The sequence below is a fragment of the Megascapheus bottae genome, chromosome 35 (genome assembly GCF_031878675.1).
Source record: "Megascapheus bottae isolate mThoBot1 chromosome 35, mThoBot2.hap1, whole genome shotgun sequence".
Classification (NCBI taxonomy): domain Eukaryota; kingdom Metazoa; phylum Chordata; class Mammalia; order Rodentia; family Geomyidae; genus Megascapheus; species Megascapheus bottae.
Window position 1 is genome coordinate 6,419,867 of NC_143543.1, and position 14,461 is coordinate 6,434,327.

Consider the following 14,461-nt stretch of genomic DNA (forward strand, 5'->3'; position numbering starts at 1 on the left):
TAACATAAACATAACTTCCTTAGAATTTGCTCTGTGTTAAGAAGAGTTGTAAAAACTAGGAAGTAAAAATATGCAAGATTGATGATTTTATGCATCTCCACATACTTTACAGCTATTGTGCCTAATGGCTTTTGTTTTTAAATTCATGATAGATATATTAGTGTGTGCGATTAACACCGAATGAAATAGAGCAGAAATTAGGACCTTGTGCCATTTCAAAGAGTAATACCAGCAATTGTATTTAAAATACTGATGAGGTGCTGGTGGCTCTCACCTTTAATTCTAGCTACTCAGGAGGCTGGAATCTGAAGATTGTGGTTTGAACCCAGTATAGGCAGAAAAATCCACAAGAATTTTATCTCCAACTAAGCACAAAGAACTAAAAGTTGAGCTGAGGCTCAAGTAGTAGGGCAGTAGATTTGAACACAACAGAGTTCAAGTCCCAGGACAAGAAAGCAAAATATAAAAGAAAAAGGAGATTCAGGAAGGAAGATGGCACCGAGACAATAGGGACACTGCCTAGCTCTCTCTCACCAAAAGAGAGAACCAGGGAGTCCCACGAGCCAACTACCTAAAGAATTCCACAACAACAAACTCAAAAAGCAACGGAGAAGGACTCAAACCGGAAAAGAAATCCAGATAAAGCTCACATCCAACTTTCTCAAAGAATTCGGAACGCGAGGACCCCTCCCCCATCTCTCGCCGACGGCTCCAATCCGAAAAAGCCGCGGAAAGCCACGAAAAGTGGCAGCTTGCGCCGGCTCGAAGCCACGAAAAGCAGCGGCGGGCACCGGCTCCAAGCCACGAAAAGTGGCAGCAGTGGAGGGCGCCAGGCCGGGAGCCCAACTGCTGCAGAAACCAGCACAGAACTAGGCCAGCAAATGGCAGAAGCAGCGGAACCCAGACGCGGAACCAGAACAGCAAGCAGTGGAACCCAGACGCAGAACACAGGCAGCAGCAGAGACCCAAGGGGAGTGAAAGACTCCCCACCACCCTGGAACACCCGCAGACAGACGCAGAGGTGTGAGTAATACAGCTCATCCCCAAACACATCGGGAAAGCAGACCGGGTGCCAAGCAATAGAACTTCACTCAGACCCCTGCACCCGGCCCGAGAAAGACTGGCGGAGCAGGGGGGCAAGGAATTTAGAATCCTGTCCTTCCCTCAACAGCCCCCTCCCTCAGGCCATTGACTGGAGATCGACAGGCGGGCTACCTAAGACCCAGCACCCCACCAAGGGAGGCGGGGCTGTCCCAACTCCCACCCGCCCAAGGGGCTCAACCCTCAGCCTTCTGACTGGAGACTGACAAGCAGTTGGACCCTAAGACTCAGCACCCCACCAGGGGAGGCGGAGCTGTCCCAGCTCCCACCTGCCCACCAGGCTCCTCTCCCAGGACACTGGATCTGGAGAGTGGAGGACGCTGGGACCCTGCCTTACTACAGCAGGGTAGGGGGTGCGGGTAAATAGGAGCCAGCATCTGCCCCCCCTCAATTCTTGAGCGGGGCATCCTCCAGCTGGGAATCCTGAGCAAGACAGCACCGAGGGGCCCCCCACAGTCACAGACTCTGAAGAAGTAGTGGAAACACAGCAGGGATCTGAAGGGCCGACCAGCAGCCAAGCTCCCCTTCTGAGAATCAAAAAGGCGTGGCTCCGCCCTTGGAGCCCATGTCCTCAGCTGGGCCCTGCCCCTGGGAACACAGGGGTCTCCTTCTGGTCCTGCTGAGAGCCCCTGAAACTCTCAATCTCCAGACCCTTGGCTTTGGGCCGCCCCTGGAAGTAGCACAGGAAAACATCTGGAAAGCGCACTCAGACGGAAGCTCGCAGATCCATCCCATGGCCCACTGTGAGGCCACTGGTTGGGCTAAGAGCTAGTCGTACAGCAACACATAAGTTTTATTCTAATACTTTCCAAACTTTGTACTCAAATAGGATACCTACTTACCAACTTAGGTCAGTTATCCTTACGCTATACCTATTCTTCATTACTACAATATTCTTACACTCCTACGTTAATCCTCTTGTATCTCCCCTGACCTCTCTCATTCTATATTTCTATCTCTGGACCTCTGTTCGTCTTTCAACCCTTATTCTGCAGGGATCTACATTTGATGGCTATTGAGCAATACTGTATATCTAGGTGTTTAATTATTCTCTAGGCTCAGAGGGACTTAAAGACAATAGATATTGGATTGAGAGGCTTATTGTTTTGGGTATAAATCGCTTATCAGTGCATGTATTAGACTGGTCAGTAACTGCACAAAAAGAAAGAGTGATAACACCAATCAAAACTTGTGAACATGTAGTGTCTGCCAGTTACAGAGGTCTAGGTTGGTTATAGCTGAAAATCTATAATCGTGTTTAGTATTAATCTTGCTCCCATTTTCAAATGGGCAGTACAAGAAACTCAAGAAAAAATGTCAAATCAAGAAACAACATCCCCCAGCCAATGTAAACAGACAATGGAACAGTCACTGGCAAACCTAGAGGAGAGTCTTCCAAGTGCTATACAAATGCAATTGATAAACATCATTAATGAGAAATGTGAAAATATAAAGAAAGAGATAAGGGAGGAAGCCATAGCTGAACAAGAGGAAACCATAAACAAGGTGATAAGTGATAAAGAAGAAGCCATAAAGGAAGCCATAATAAAGGTTTTTCAAAGAAAGATAGATGAATTCATAGAATCCACAAATAAAAAGGTGACCGAACTCCAGCAAATGTTCAAAGAAAATAAAGCTACTGAGCTAACCCCTCAAACGGAAATCAAGGAGCTAAATAAATCCATACATGATCTAAAAGAAGAGATGCAAGGCATCAAAAATGAGCAATTAGAAGCAAGGGAGATGAAAAATAAAGTAGATAGCTTTGATAGCAGGTTAGACAATGCAGAGGAGAGAATTTCCGGGGCTGAAGATAATTTAGTTATTATAGAGAAAGAACAGAAAATGAGTCAATCCAAATCTAGGAAAAATGAGAGAGCGCTTCAGGAGGTCCAAGATACAATTAGGAAGCCTAATTTAAGGCTAATTGGTATTGAGAGGGGCCTGGAGAAAGAGGTCAATGGTATTGGAAATATACTTCAGTGAATCATGTCAGAGAATTTCCCAAATATCCAGAAGGGCAGGCCCATTCAGATACAAGAAGCTTTTAGAACCCCAAACAGACCTGACCACCGCCATATCATAATCCATATTGGATCAATAGAAACCAAAAAAAAAAAAAGGATCCTAAAGGCAGCCAGGGAAAAGGGTTCAGTAACGTATAAAGGAAAACCAATCAGAATAACCCCAGAATTCTCAAGAGAGACCATGCAAGCAAGAAGTGATTGGAAGCATATATGTCATGCCCTGAAGTCAAATAACTACCAACCAAGAATACTGTACCCAGCTAAGCTCTCATTCATAACTGAGGGAAAAGCTGCAACAATATGTCACAACAAAATCAACATTACAGAGAATTCTCAAAGCTGTTCTAGACATAGAAAACCAAAATAAATGCAATATAGGGAAAGAAATGGCACCTAAACAGCATACCATCTAAGGACCACAAGAACTGTCAAGACACAGGCCCTAATAAAAGCTTTTAAAAATGGTAGGAACTAATAAATATCTCTCAATACTAACTCTCAATATCAATGGACTTAACTCTCCAATTAAACGGAATAGGCTATCTAGTTGGATCAAAAAGCAAGATCCATCGTTCTGCTGTCTTCAAGAGACACATCTTACACAAAAAAACAATCATCTTTTGAAAGTGAGAGGATGGAATAAACTGTATCAAGCTAACGGCCCCCATAAACAGGCTGGAGTTGCCATTATCATATCAGACAAAATAGACTTCAAACTAAAATTAGTAAGAAAAGACAAAGAAGGTTACTACATACTATTAAAGGGATCTTTCTTCCAGGAAGACATGACGATCCTAAATATTTACACAGCGAATCCCAGAGCTCTGAACTTCATCAACCAAACTTTACTTACACTGAAACCATACATAGATCGAAATACAGTGATTGTCGGTGACTTTAACACACCACTCTCACCTATGGAAAGATCAACAAGGCAAAAACTCAACAGAGAAACCTTAGAACTGAACAACAATATAGACCACCTAGATATAACAGACATTGCAGAATATTCCACCCAGCAACAACACAATATTCGTTTTTCTCAGCAGCACATGGAACATTTTCCAAATTAAATCACATCTTAGGCCATAAAGCAAACCTGGTCAGATTCAGAAACACTGAAATTATTCCATGCACACTCTCAGACTACAAAGGCATCAAATTAGAGCTAAACACACATTTCCACCAAAGAAAACCCTGTAACTCATGGAGACTGAACAACACATTTTTGAATCACCAATGGGTCATCAAAGAGATCAGAACAGAAATCCAACAGTTTATGAAATTTAACAGTAAGGAGCACACAAAATACCAACTCCTTTGGGACACGGCAAAGGCAGTAATCAGAGGAAAATTTATAGCGCTGAGTGCCTACAACAACAAGTTGGAAAAATTGCAAAGCAACAAGTTAATGTCTCACCTTAAGATCCTGGAAAAAGAGCAACAAACCAACCCTAATCCCAGTAGAAGAAAGAAATTATTAAAATCAAAGCAGAATTAAAAGATTTGGAATCCAAAAAAACTATAGAATTAATCAACAAAACAAGGAGTTGGTTCTTTGAAAGAATTAACAAAATTGACAAGCCCTTAGCAAATCTTACCAAAAAAAGAAGAGAGCATATCGAAACAAACAAAATCACAGATGAAAATGGTAATATCACGACAGAAATTACGAAAATCCAGAATATCATGAGGGAATACTTCTCAAAACTTTACGCCAACAAATTTGAGAATCTAGATGAAATGGATGAATTCCTAGCCAATATTAACATACCCACACTGAACCAAGAAAAACTAAGCCAACTCAACAGGCCTATTTCAAGCTCTGAAATAGAAATGGCCATTAGAGAACTTCCACCTAAGAAAAGCCCAGGGCCAGATGGATTCACAGCTGAATTCTATAAGGTCTTCAAAGCAGAGTTCACACCAATATTCCTCAAGCTCTTCAATGAAATTGAAAATGAAAGTTCCTTACCAAACTCATTCTATGAAGCCAGTATAATCCTCATCCCCAAACCAGACAGAGATTCATCAAAGAAAGAGAACTATAGACCTATATCTTTGACGAACATCGATGCAAAACTTCTCAACAAAATACTGGCCAACCGTTTACAACAACTCATCAAAAAAATTATACACTATGATCAAACGGGATTCATCACGGGGAGGCAAAGCTGGTTCAACATACGCAAATCAATTAATATAATTCAACACATCAGCAGGAGCAAGGACAAAAATCACATGATTGCATCAATAGACACGGAAAGGGCATTTGACAAGATCCAACACCCCTTTATGTTGAAAGCTCTGGAGAAACTAGGAATCCGTGGAACATTCCTCAATGTAATAAAGGCTGTGTATGAGAAACCCACTGATAGTATTACACTTAATGGTGAAAAGCTAAAGCCATTTCCTCTAAAATCAGGAACGAGACAAGGATGCCCACTCTCTCCACTACTCTTTAACCTAGTACTAGAATTCCTAGGCAGTGCAATAAGGCAAGAAGCAAGCATAAAGGGGATCCAAGTAGGGAAAGAGGAAATAAAACTATCCCTCTTTGCAGATGACATGATTCTGTATTTAAAGAATCCTATAGACTCTACTCCCAAGCTCTTTCAGCTGATTCAAAACTTTGGAAGTGTAGCAGGCCATAAAATCAACCCTGAAAAACCAACTGCCTTCCTTTACGCCAACAGTGAGAGGAACGAGGCAATAATCAGGAAAGAAACTCCTTTCACAATAGCCTCAAAGAAAATAAAGTACCTAGGAATTAGGTTAACTAAGAATGTAAAGGACCTTTTTGAGAAAAACTTTAAAACCCTAAGGAAGGAAATTAAAGCAGAACTAAGGAAATGGAAAAACCTCCCATGCTCCTGGATTGGAAGAATCAACATTGTGAAAATGACCGTCTTGCCAAGAGCTATCTACAATTTCAATGCAATACCCATCAATATCCCAATGGCATTCTTTAAAGAAATAGAAGAGGCAATTCAAAATTTCATATGGAATAATAAAAGACCCCGTAAACCAAAAAAAACATCTTAGCAGAAAGAAGAGCGCCAGTGGAATTTCAATTCCAAACTTTAGACTCTATTACAGAGCTGTAATTCTCAAAACAGCTTGGTACTGGCACAAGGACAGGCCTGAAGACCAATGGAATAGAAGTGAATACACACATATTAAACCACAGACCTATGGCCACCTAATCTTTGACAAGGGAGCCAAAAAAATAGAATGGAAGAAAGACAGCCTCTTCAACAAGTTGTGCTGGCAGAACTGATTAAGCACCTGCAGAAAACTAAAGTTGGATCCTTCTTTGTCACCTTGCACTAGAATTAACTGCAAATGGATCAAAGACCTGGAGGTAAAAGCTGACACACTGAAAACTCTACAGGAAGGAATAGGAGATACACTAGGCCTCTTTGGCACAGGTCGAAACTTTCTTAATAAGGACCAAGAATCACAACAAATCAGACAAAGGCTGGATAAGTGAGACTGCATTAAACTGCAGAGCTTTTGTATGGCAAAGGACGTAGCTAGTAAACTAATTAGGAAGCCTGCAGAGTGGGAGAAGATCTTACCAACCAAACAACGGACAAAGGCCTCATGTCTAAAATATATCAACAACTCAAAAAAATTGAATCACTCCAAAACTAAACTCCAAAGTAACAACCATCCCATCAAAAATGGGCCAAAAACTTAAAGAGACTCTTGTCTGAAGGAGAAACAAAAATGGCTTATGGACACATGAAGAAATGCTCAACATCTCTGGTCATAAAAGAAATGCAAATCAAAACAACTCTAAGATTCCACCTCACTCCAGGTAGAATGGCCAAGATCAGGAAAACGAATAATAACAGATGCTGGAGGGGATGTGGCCAGGAGGGATCACTACTACACTGTTGGTGGGAGTGCAAACTTGTTCAACCACTATGGAAAGCAGTGTGGCAGTGCCTCAAAAGGCTAAACATAGAACTCCCCGATGACCCAGCAATTCCACTACTTGGCATTTACCCAACCATCCAGAAACAAGGGCATATTAATCCACTAGCACAACAATGTTCATTGCAGTACTATTCACCATAGCAAAGATATGGAACTAACCTAGATGTCCCTCAGTTGATGAGTGGATCAACAAGTTGTGGTATTTGTACACAATGGAATTCTATGCTGCTATCAGAAAGAATGACATCGCCCTCTTTATTAGGAAATGGAAAGACTTAGAAAAAATCATATTAAGTGAAGTAAGCCAGACTCAAAGAACTTAGGCTCAATGGTTTCCCTCATTCGTCATAATCAGTAGAAACCTTGGGCTCTACTAGCAGAGATCTGCAATAGAGCAAAATCTTGATACATAAGGCCATATAGTATGAAGCTAATTGAAAGGACCTTAAGGATATCGAAACAAAAGCCATATAATGAATGATTGCTGTCCTTAATGTACTATGTTGTCTCTCATCTCCTTTGCTGTCCCTTGGTTATCTCATATTGTTATAGTATCTCACTTTGTTATCTAATATATTGAATTTATTTGTATTTGGTTAGGTTAGTTGAAATTTGATAGGGAAGGGGGGAAAACCAAGACGGGTGGGGGGTGTGGGGGGAGGGAAATGGGTACCAAGACCTGTGAAACAGTATCAATGTACATGAATTAATGCACCTTCTATCTGGCAAATATCATGTAATCCTTTTACTAATTACAATAAAAAATGCAAATAAAATAAAAACAATAAAAGAAAATTGAAGGTTTTGATTTTCCAATCCTAATACACCATTTTTCATTAATTTTGCTGGACTTGAAATGGTTTAAAATTTTATTTTATTTTTCAATTTTTTAAAAAAATTTTCTCAGTCCTGGTTTTGGGCTACGACTCTACCCACCAGCCACAGCACACTTCTGGCTTATTTTTTCTATGTATGTGGCACCGAGGAATCGAACTCACATCTTTGTGCATGCAGTCTATTACTAGGCCTAACTCCCACACCAAATGGGTTAAAAATTATTGTCAAAATACAGGTTTGATAAATGTGTTGCCAAACTTGTATGTAGTGCTAACATAAGCTGGTTTTAAAATTAGAAGCTCCTGAGATAGATTACATAGAGTATGCAAGCAGGCAGTTTAATGGAGAAGTCTTCAGGCAAACAACATGGAAGAAAATGTTTGGGTCTGGCCAGACTCTGAAAGCCACAGCACTATCACTTGCACACTTTTTCCAAAGTAACTCTGCTCCCTTGATCTCAAAGGGAGTATATGGTAGCACAAAGAGAAAAAGAAGAGGCAAAATGTTAGTCTATTTTACCAAGAGATTGGCAGGATCTAATATACATTTTATTTGTAGCATAGATCTACATGAAGAATGCGGGTTTTCTTTTATCTTTCATTTTTCCAGTCCTAGGGCTTGAACCCAGGCTCTGGGCACTATCATAGAACTTTCTCAAACCTAGTGGTCTACTATTTGAGCTATAGCACCCCTTTCAGCTTATGTGTATACAGTAATGAAGAATCGAACCCAGGACTTTGTGCATGATAGGTGAGCACTTTTCCCCTGGGCCACACATCAGGCCTACAGGATTGGGATTGGTTTGTTTTTCTTTTTCTAAGAGTTAAAGTTTACCATTAAATTGTTAGTTTGTAATTTTTCCAATTTCTTGATTTAGGCACCACTTTTGGCTTTTTCTGTTTTTTATCTGTGTCGTACCGAGGAATCGAACCTGGGTCTTCGCTCATGCTAGGCAAGTACTCTACCATTAGGCCAAACTCCCGGCCCTGTAGCTGAAATGTTTTGCTCAATGCTAGCACTCTACCACACTGAGCCACAGCTCTACTTCTTGTTTTTCTAGTGGCTGATTAGTGATAAGAGCCTCACAGACTTTCCTAAGGTTGGCTTTGAACTGTCATCCCCAGGTCTCAGCCTCCCAATTATCTATGATTACAGATGTGAGTCCTAGCACCTCTCTGCAAGAAGATAGAACAAAGACACATTTGGTAGGGAAAGCACCAGCAGGCCTCTGACCATCAAAGCAAAATGCAACAAGTGGTTGCCTTCCTGACAATAATTACAGGAAGGAAACAATATTCCAATGAGGACTGTGGGCAGAGAAGAAGACTTGGAGAGGAGTGGGAGGCAACTGAAAGCTATAATAGAATAGAGTTTCTCTAGCTAGAATAATCCTACAGCATCACTAGAAACCAACCTCACTAGATGACTGGTCAGGAGATGGACTCTTTACCTTTTTCTAGCTCCTTTCCAGTCTCCTGGGCCCAACCACTAGTCAGCCTTCACAACTCACTTGACTCTGTGTATAGTGACTCATGATGGACTATGTGGATTTGATGGGAACTCACACACTGAGACCTTTGTCCAACCTTAGATTCCCTCAGGGCCCATCACTGCCAAATGGAAAGATATGTAGCTAAAAAAAAGGTAAAAATTAAAGGCTCAAGGGGGCCCAAACTTATAAATAAGGATAAATGGGGATTTGGTCTGTATGTGCTTAGGCCTTTTGGCATCATATTCTCAATCTCCTGAGGGCTGTGCTGGCATGCCATTTCATACCTGAAACACCTTGTAGCCTTCTAGAACATTTTTTCAGATATTTTCAAGTCTTTCACATATTTTCTTCTTTTCTACTCATTGTATCTGGGCCAACCTACAAATAGAGAGAGGAAATGAATTTAGCTCACTGGGCCATTTCTGGACTGCACCACATTAGTTCCTAAAGTCCCATGAGATACCTTATCATACTGGAGAACAGAAAGAGTTCAGACTTGTAGCTGGAAGACTGAGATTAGATCGCAGAGCCATCGTGTACCTAATAATTCTTTAAATACCTCTACTTTCTCATAGACTCTTGTAAAAATTCTGAAAATAGCCTAATAACTTGTAAAATTCCTTAAGAAAAATCTTTCTTCATGGTGTGTTCCTTTCAACATAGAAGGTATTAACTGTGGAGGAGAAGTCACCATTCTGACCCTATTTCTCATTGCTGGTTCTGCTGTGTGTTGAAAAAACATTTCATAGTTGGCCTGGGCCACAATACACACAGCATTATGTACTTTCTAATTTTTCAGAAATGGTCATTTCAAAAAAAATGTTTGCTCAAGCAACCATTATGAAATTGAGCTCAGAAACAAAAGTAAACCCAGATAACCAAGGAGAAAGTATTTTTTTTAATTTGGAAGGGTTAACTTCCATGATAAAAACTGTGAATCTACAACTGTCTTGAATGATGGTATGAAAAATGAAAGGTTCATGGATTGAGCCTTTCATGAAATTTTACCTTCTCGCTGCAAATCCCATTGTGAAATCATGATACAATCTTTGATTTTTATTAAAAAATGTATATTCCCATAGTGTTGGCCATTCTATTTTGTAATTTTAATTTAAAGTTACATATGTTAATCATGGTTGACAATAGAAAAATTGTAGTAGTCACCTTCCTTTGCATCTAGAATTTGAAAGAACAGCAATGATCAAGAAAGAAGAAATGAAATGAAGTACAACAAGAAAAAAAGGGAACAAATGAAATGAAGAATAAAAAAATAAAAATTTAAAAAGCAGGAAATCAAATAGAATACCAAATAATGAAGAGCAGTGTTTCTAGTTTAGGGGAACTTGAGTCTCCATGAAATCCTCTAACATTTCTCTTGGTAACACCTTACATGGTTTGGAGTGTTCAGCTTTCCTGTACTTTGCTTGGATTCAGACACACTCTTGACAGGGCACTGTGTCTGTTCCTTTGAATCTCACTCTCAGGCTTGTTGGTGGGAGATTCAGGGAAGTTCGGATTTGTAGTTACCTTGTGTGTGGGGGGGCGAGGAATCTATTCCAGTACTTGGCAATGGAAGGTTTGGGGATGCAGTTTGGGCCTGTATTCCCTTCGCGTTTGCTCCTTTATTTACAGATGGGAGCTTTGGTCTAGAAATTTTGAGTCACGAGAGAGAGCTGGTTCCCTTGGGAGTATTCTGGGATTGGTTACTCACAAGATATGGAGCTGGAGTTGTACTGGAGCAGAGAAACTTGTTGAGGAGGGCTCGGGGTTTACTGTGCACAGGTCGGTTCACAGGGTCAGTGGGGGGACTACTTCAGCAGTGAGGGTGATGTATACAACAGCTGTATGGCCAGCAAGGGCTCAGGCGATGAGCAGGGTCTGCAAAGCCCACAAAGCGCTTATAGTTCTGGGTGTTGGACAGCTGTGCTAGGTGGCTGTGGAGCTTGCCTGGAACCTGGCAGCATTCAGTGTTGGTAGGACAGGAGAAGCTGAGGGAGGGAGGTGGCTATGACTGCTGTGGGTATACTGTGGTTGCGACAGCAACTGCAAGGCAGGGTGCATGGCCACTGGGACCAGGTGGATCCTGAAGGCGGCAGGAGAAGCTACTTTTGGGTGATTTCTTGGTGATGCTGATTGTCTGGAGTCACTGAGTTGGGGTCAGTTCTATTTCTCCTCTTTGGTTTTCACGAGTCTGGTGTTGCATGACTTCTTCAGTTCTTGAGTAATATTGTAAAGTTTGCTTGATGGTGTTACAGCCATATTTTGCTGGGCCTCTCTGACTGCCTGGGGTTTTGGTAGTTAAGAAGCTGCTTGGCAGTGCTGGGCTGGGGCTGCAGCTGAACAGCAGGATCCACTTGCTATTTTGCTGTTTTATTTCCTTTGCCTTTCCAAGGAGTCAATTCTTCAGTACAATAAGTTTTATCTATTTAGTATTTGAATGGTGTGGATTTCTTCAGGTAAATCTGTTTGATAAAAGAGAGGTAGAGCGCTTACCCTAGAAAGTGTATATTTCCTTTGATGGGTGCTATTTACTCTTTCAATCTCTCCCAGTATATCCCCAGTCACTCCCTTCCCTGCAAAGTTGTATAGTTCATTTACGACCTAATGTGTAATGGGTTTCACTGTTGACTTGTTTCACCCTTTGACCAACCAGTTCTGTGCTTCCTCTTCTCTTGCCCAAATCATATAAATGCATATACAAGACAAAAAGTACAGGAATAAATGAAAGAAAACCAATTGAAAGCTACACATAATAAAATCAAATCAAATCTCGTTTTAATTTTCATGGTATATAATCTTAGATACAATGATATTGCACCCTAAGATGATCTCCTAAGTATATCATCCCTTATTCTCAGTGTGAATGTTTAGCTTACTGTTTAACTAATCATATGAACATGTAATAAATTGTCTTTTACTTTACAAAGGGTTTACTTGTAGATTCATAGGCAAATTCTTTTATTTTTGCCAGTCTTGGGAGATCCAAGCATGGGCACTGTCCTAGAGCTTTCTCAATGATATCAATCTACCAAAGGAGCTACAACACTGCTTCTGTATTTTTCTGTGTATATGGCACAAAGAACTAGAACCAAAGGCTAGCCAAGCACACTGTCAGTAGGCCACACTCATGGCCAATAGACACCTTCATGTTATAATAAATGTGCAAAACCATGCAGCCAAGTTTCTTTGTGTCTAGTTTAATTCACTTAATATATTTCTTTCAAATCTTTCAGTCTCCATATGAATTAGGGCAATGTCATTCTTTCTGACAGAAGTCTGTAGAATTTCATTGTACATATACATATTTTCTTAATGCACATATAGTGAAGTTCAACTTTTTCAGGTTGTTTTTTTAGTCATTTCTCTTCATTCATGTCTTTAAATTTTTCTTTTGTAAAAATGACAAAAAATGATTATGTTATTTGTGTTGTTAGAAAATCAATTGCATCATAAATTACCTTATGGAATTTTGAAAACCTTGATTGTTTGACTACTATGGATAATTTGAAATTAGTAGAAAAATTTGATAGTATGCACAGTTTTCTTCAGAATTTTAGTGGATGTTTTTATGGAGCTTTTTTCCTGTGCCTAACGCTAGAAGTGAGAAATAGGTCGTTCTATGAATTGCCGATGTGCTATGTTGAATAGCCTTAGCAAAGCTCTCCTTCTTCATTGTTCTCCTAGATAGTTTGTCCAGCTTACATGTACCAACTTTTATTAGTTTTGTTAACCATCCCATCATGTGGTTTTTCTCTCGTAAGCTTAGGGTTAAAAATATTGTTTTTGCTCCATGTGTTTGAGACAGGAGCCCATCAATAGTATTGAATTTCCAAAAATGACACCCAAGATACAAAATCAAGGGTGAGGATGAGTTGGCAGAAAAGGTGCAATACATCGAGCCTTACAGACCAGCATCAAAGACACAGTGCAATTAGTAAGATGGGTGTCTAAATCCATTTCCGAGAAATGTTTCTGTTTCCTCCTTTCATAACATGAGAAATGGCCACTAACACCTGGTGGCAATGTGGGTAATGTAACTGGCATTCTTAGAATCTCCCCTTGAGATGTATTAAAATTAGAAAAGCATTTATAGGAGAGTCAAAAAGGCAAAAAAGCGTTAATCTCTCTGAGTAATATAATTTGGATTCAATATAATTTAGCATGAACAATACCAGGCTAAAAAATGGAACTTTAAAATTCAATACTACTTTTCAAATAGGTTCATTTTTAAAAGCAAAAAAAATGTTGTCTGAGATTCTTTGAATTTGTTAACTTTGGACTTGTTAATTGGAGTGTCAGTTTAATTCTCCTATTCTAACAAGTTTAAAACCAACCAGGAAATATCAGGTTGCGTCTCATATTGTTACTATATCTGACTTTGTTACCTGGTATATTGTGGATCGTTTATTTGATTATTTGAAATAGAAAAGAGAAGGGGGGGAAAGAAGATGATTGGGAGGGGGAGATATGGGGACAAAAACATGAGGAGGGATATTAATGTTTGAGAAGTAATGCACCTGTAACTCTACCCCAACAATAAAAAAGTAAAAAAGAAGAAAAATAAATAACTTTCTTAATTTAATTCAGCCGAACCCAAATTCAAAATTACCAATAGACAAAAAAAAGAAAGAAAAAATAGTAGCCAGTAGAGGTACTTGATTATTTTACTAGAATGTGTTTAGTAGAAAAATACATAAAGGGGCCAGGAGCAAGGCCTATTAGTAGACTAGCATGCACAAAGCCCAAGTTTGGATTCCCCAGTACCATATACACAGAAAAAGCCAGAAGGGTTGTAGTGGTGTCCTGTGTCATGTCATATAGCACTGGCTTTGAGGAAAAAACCAAGGACTGTGTCCAGACCCTGAGTTAAAGACCCAGGACTGGCAAAAAGGGGAAAAGAATTTATAATTGAGGAAATGTTTATTGCAAATATACTATGTGCTTGTTTGAAAGTTTATACTAATTCCACAAAATTAAAAATCCAAAAGAAAATAGTTTTTGTGAAGCTATATGAAAATTGAAAATTGGAGAATTGGAAATACCTCAGTAAATTAAACTA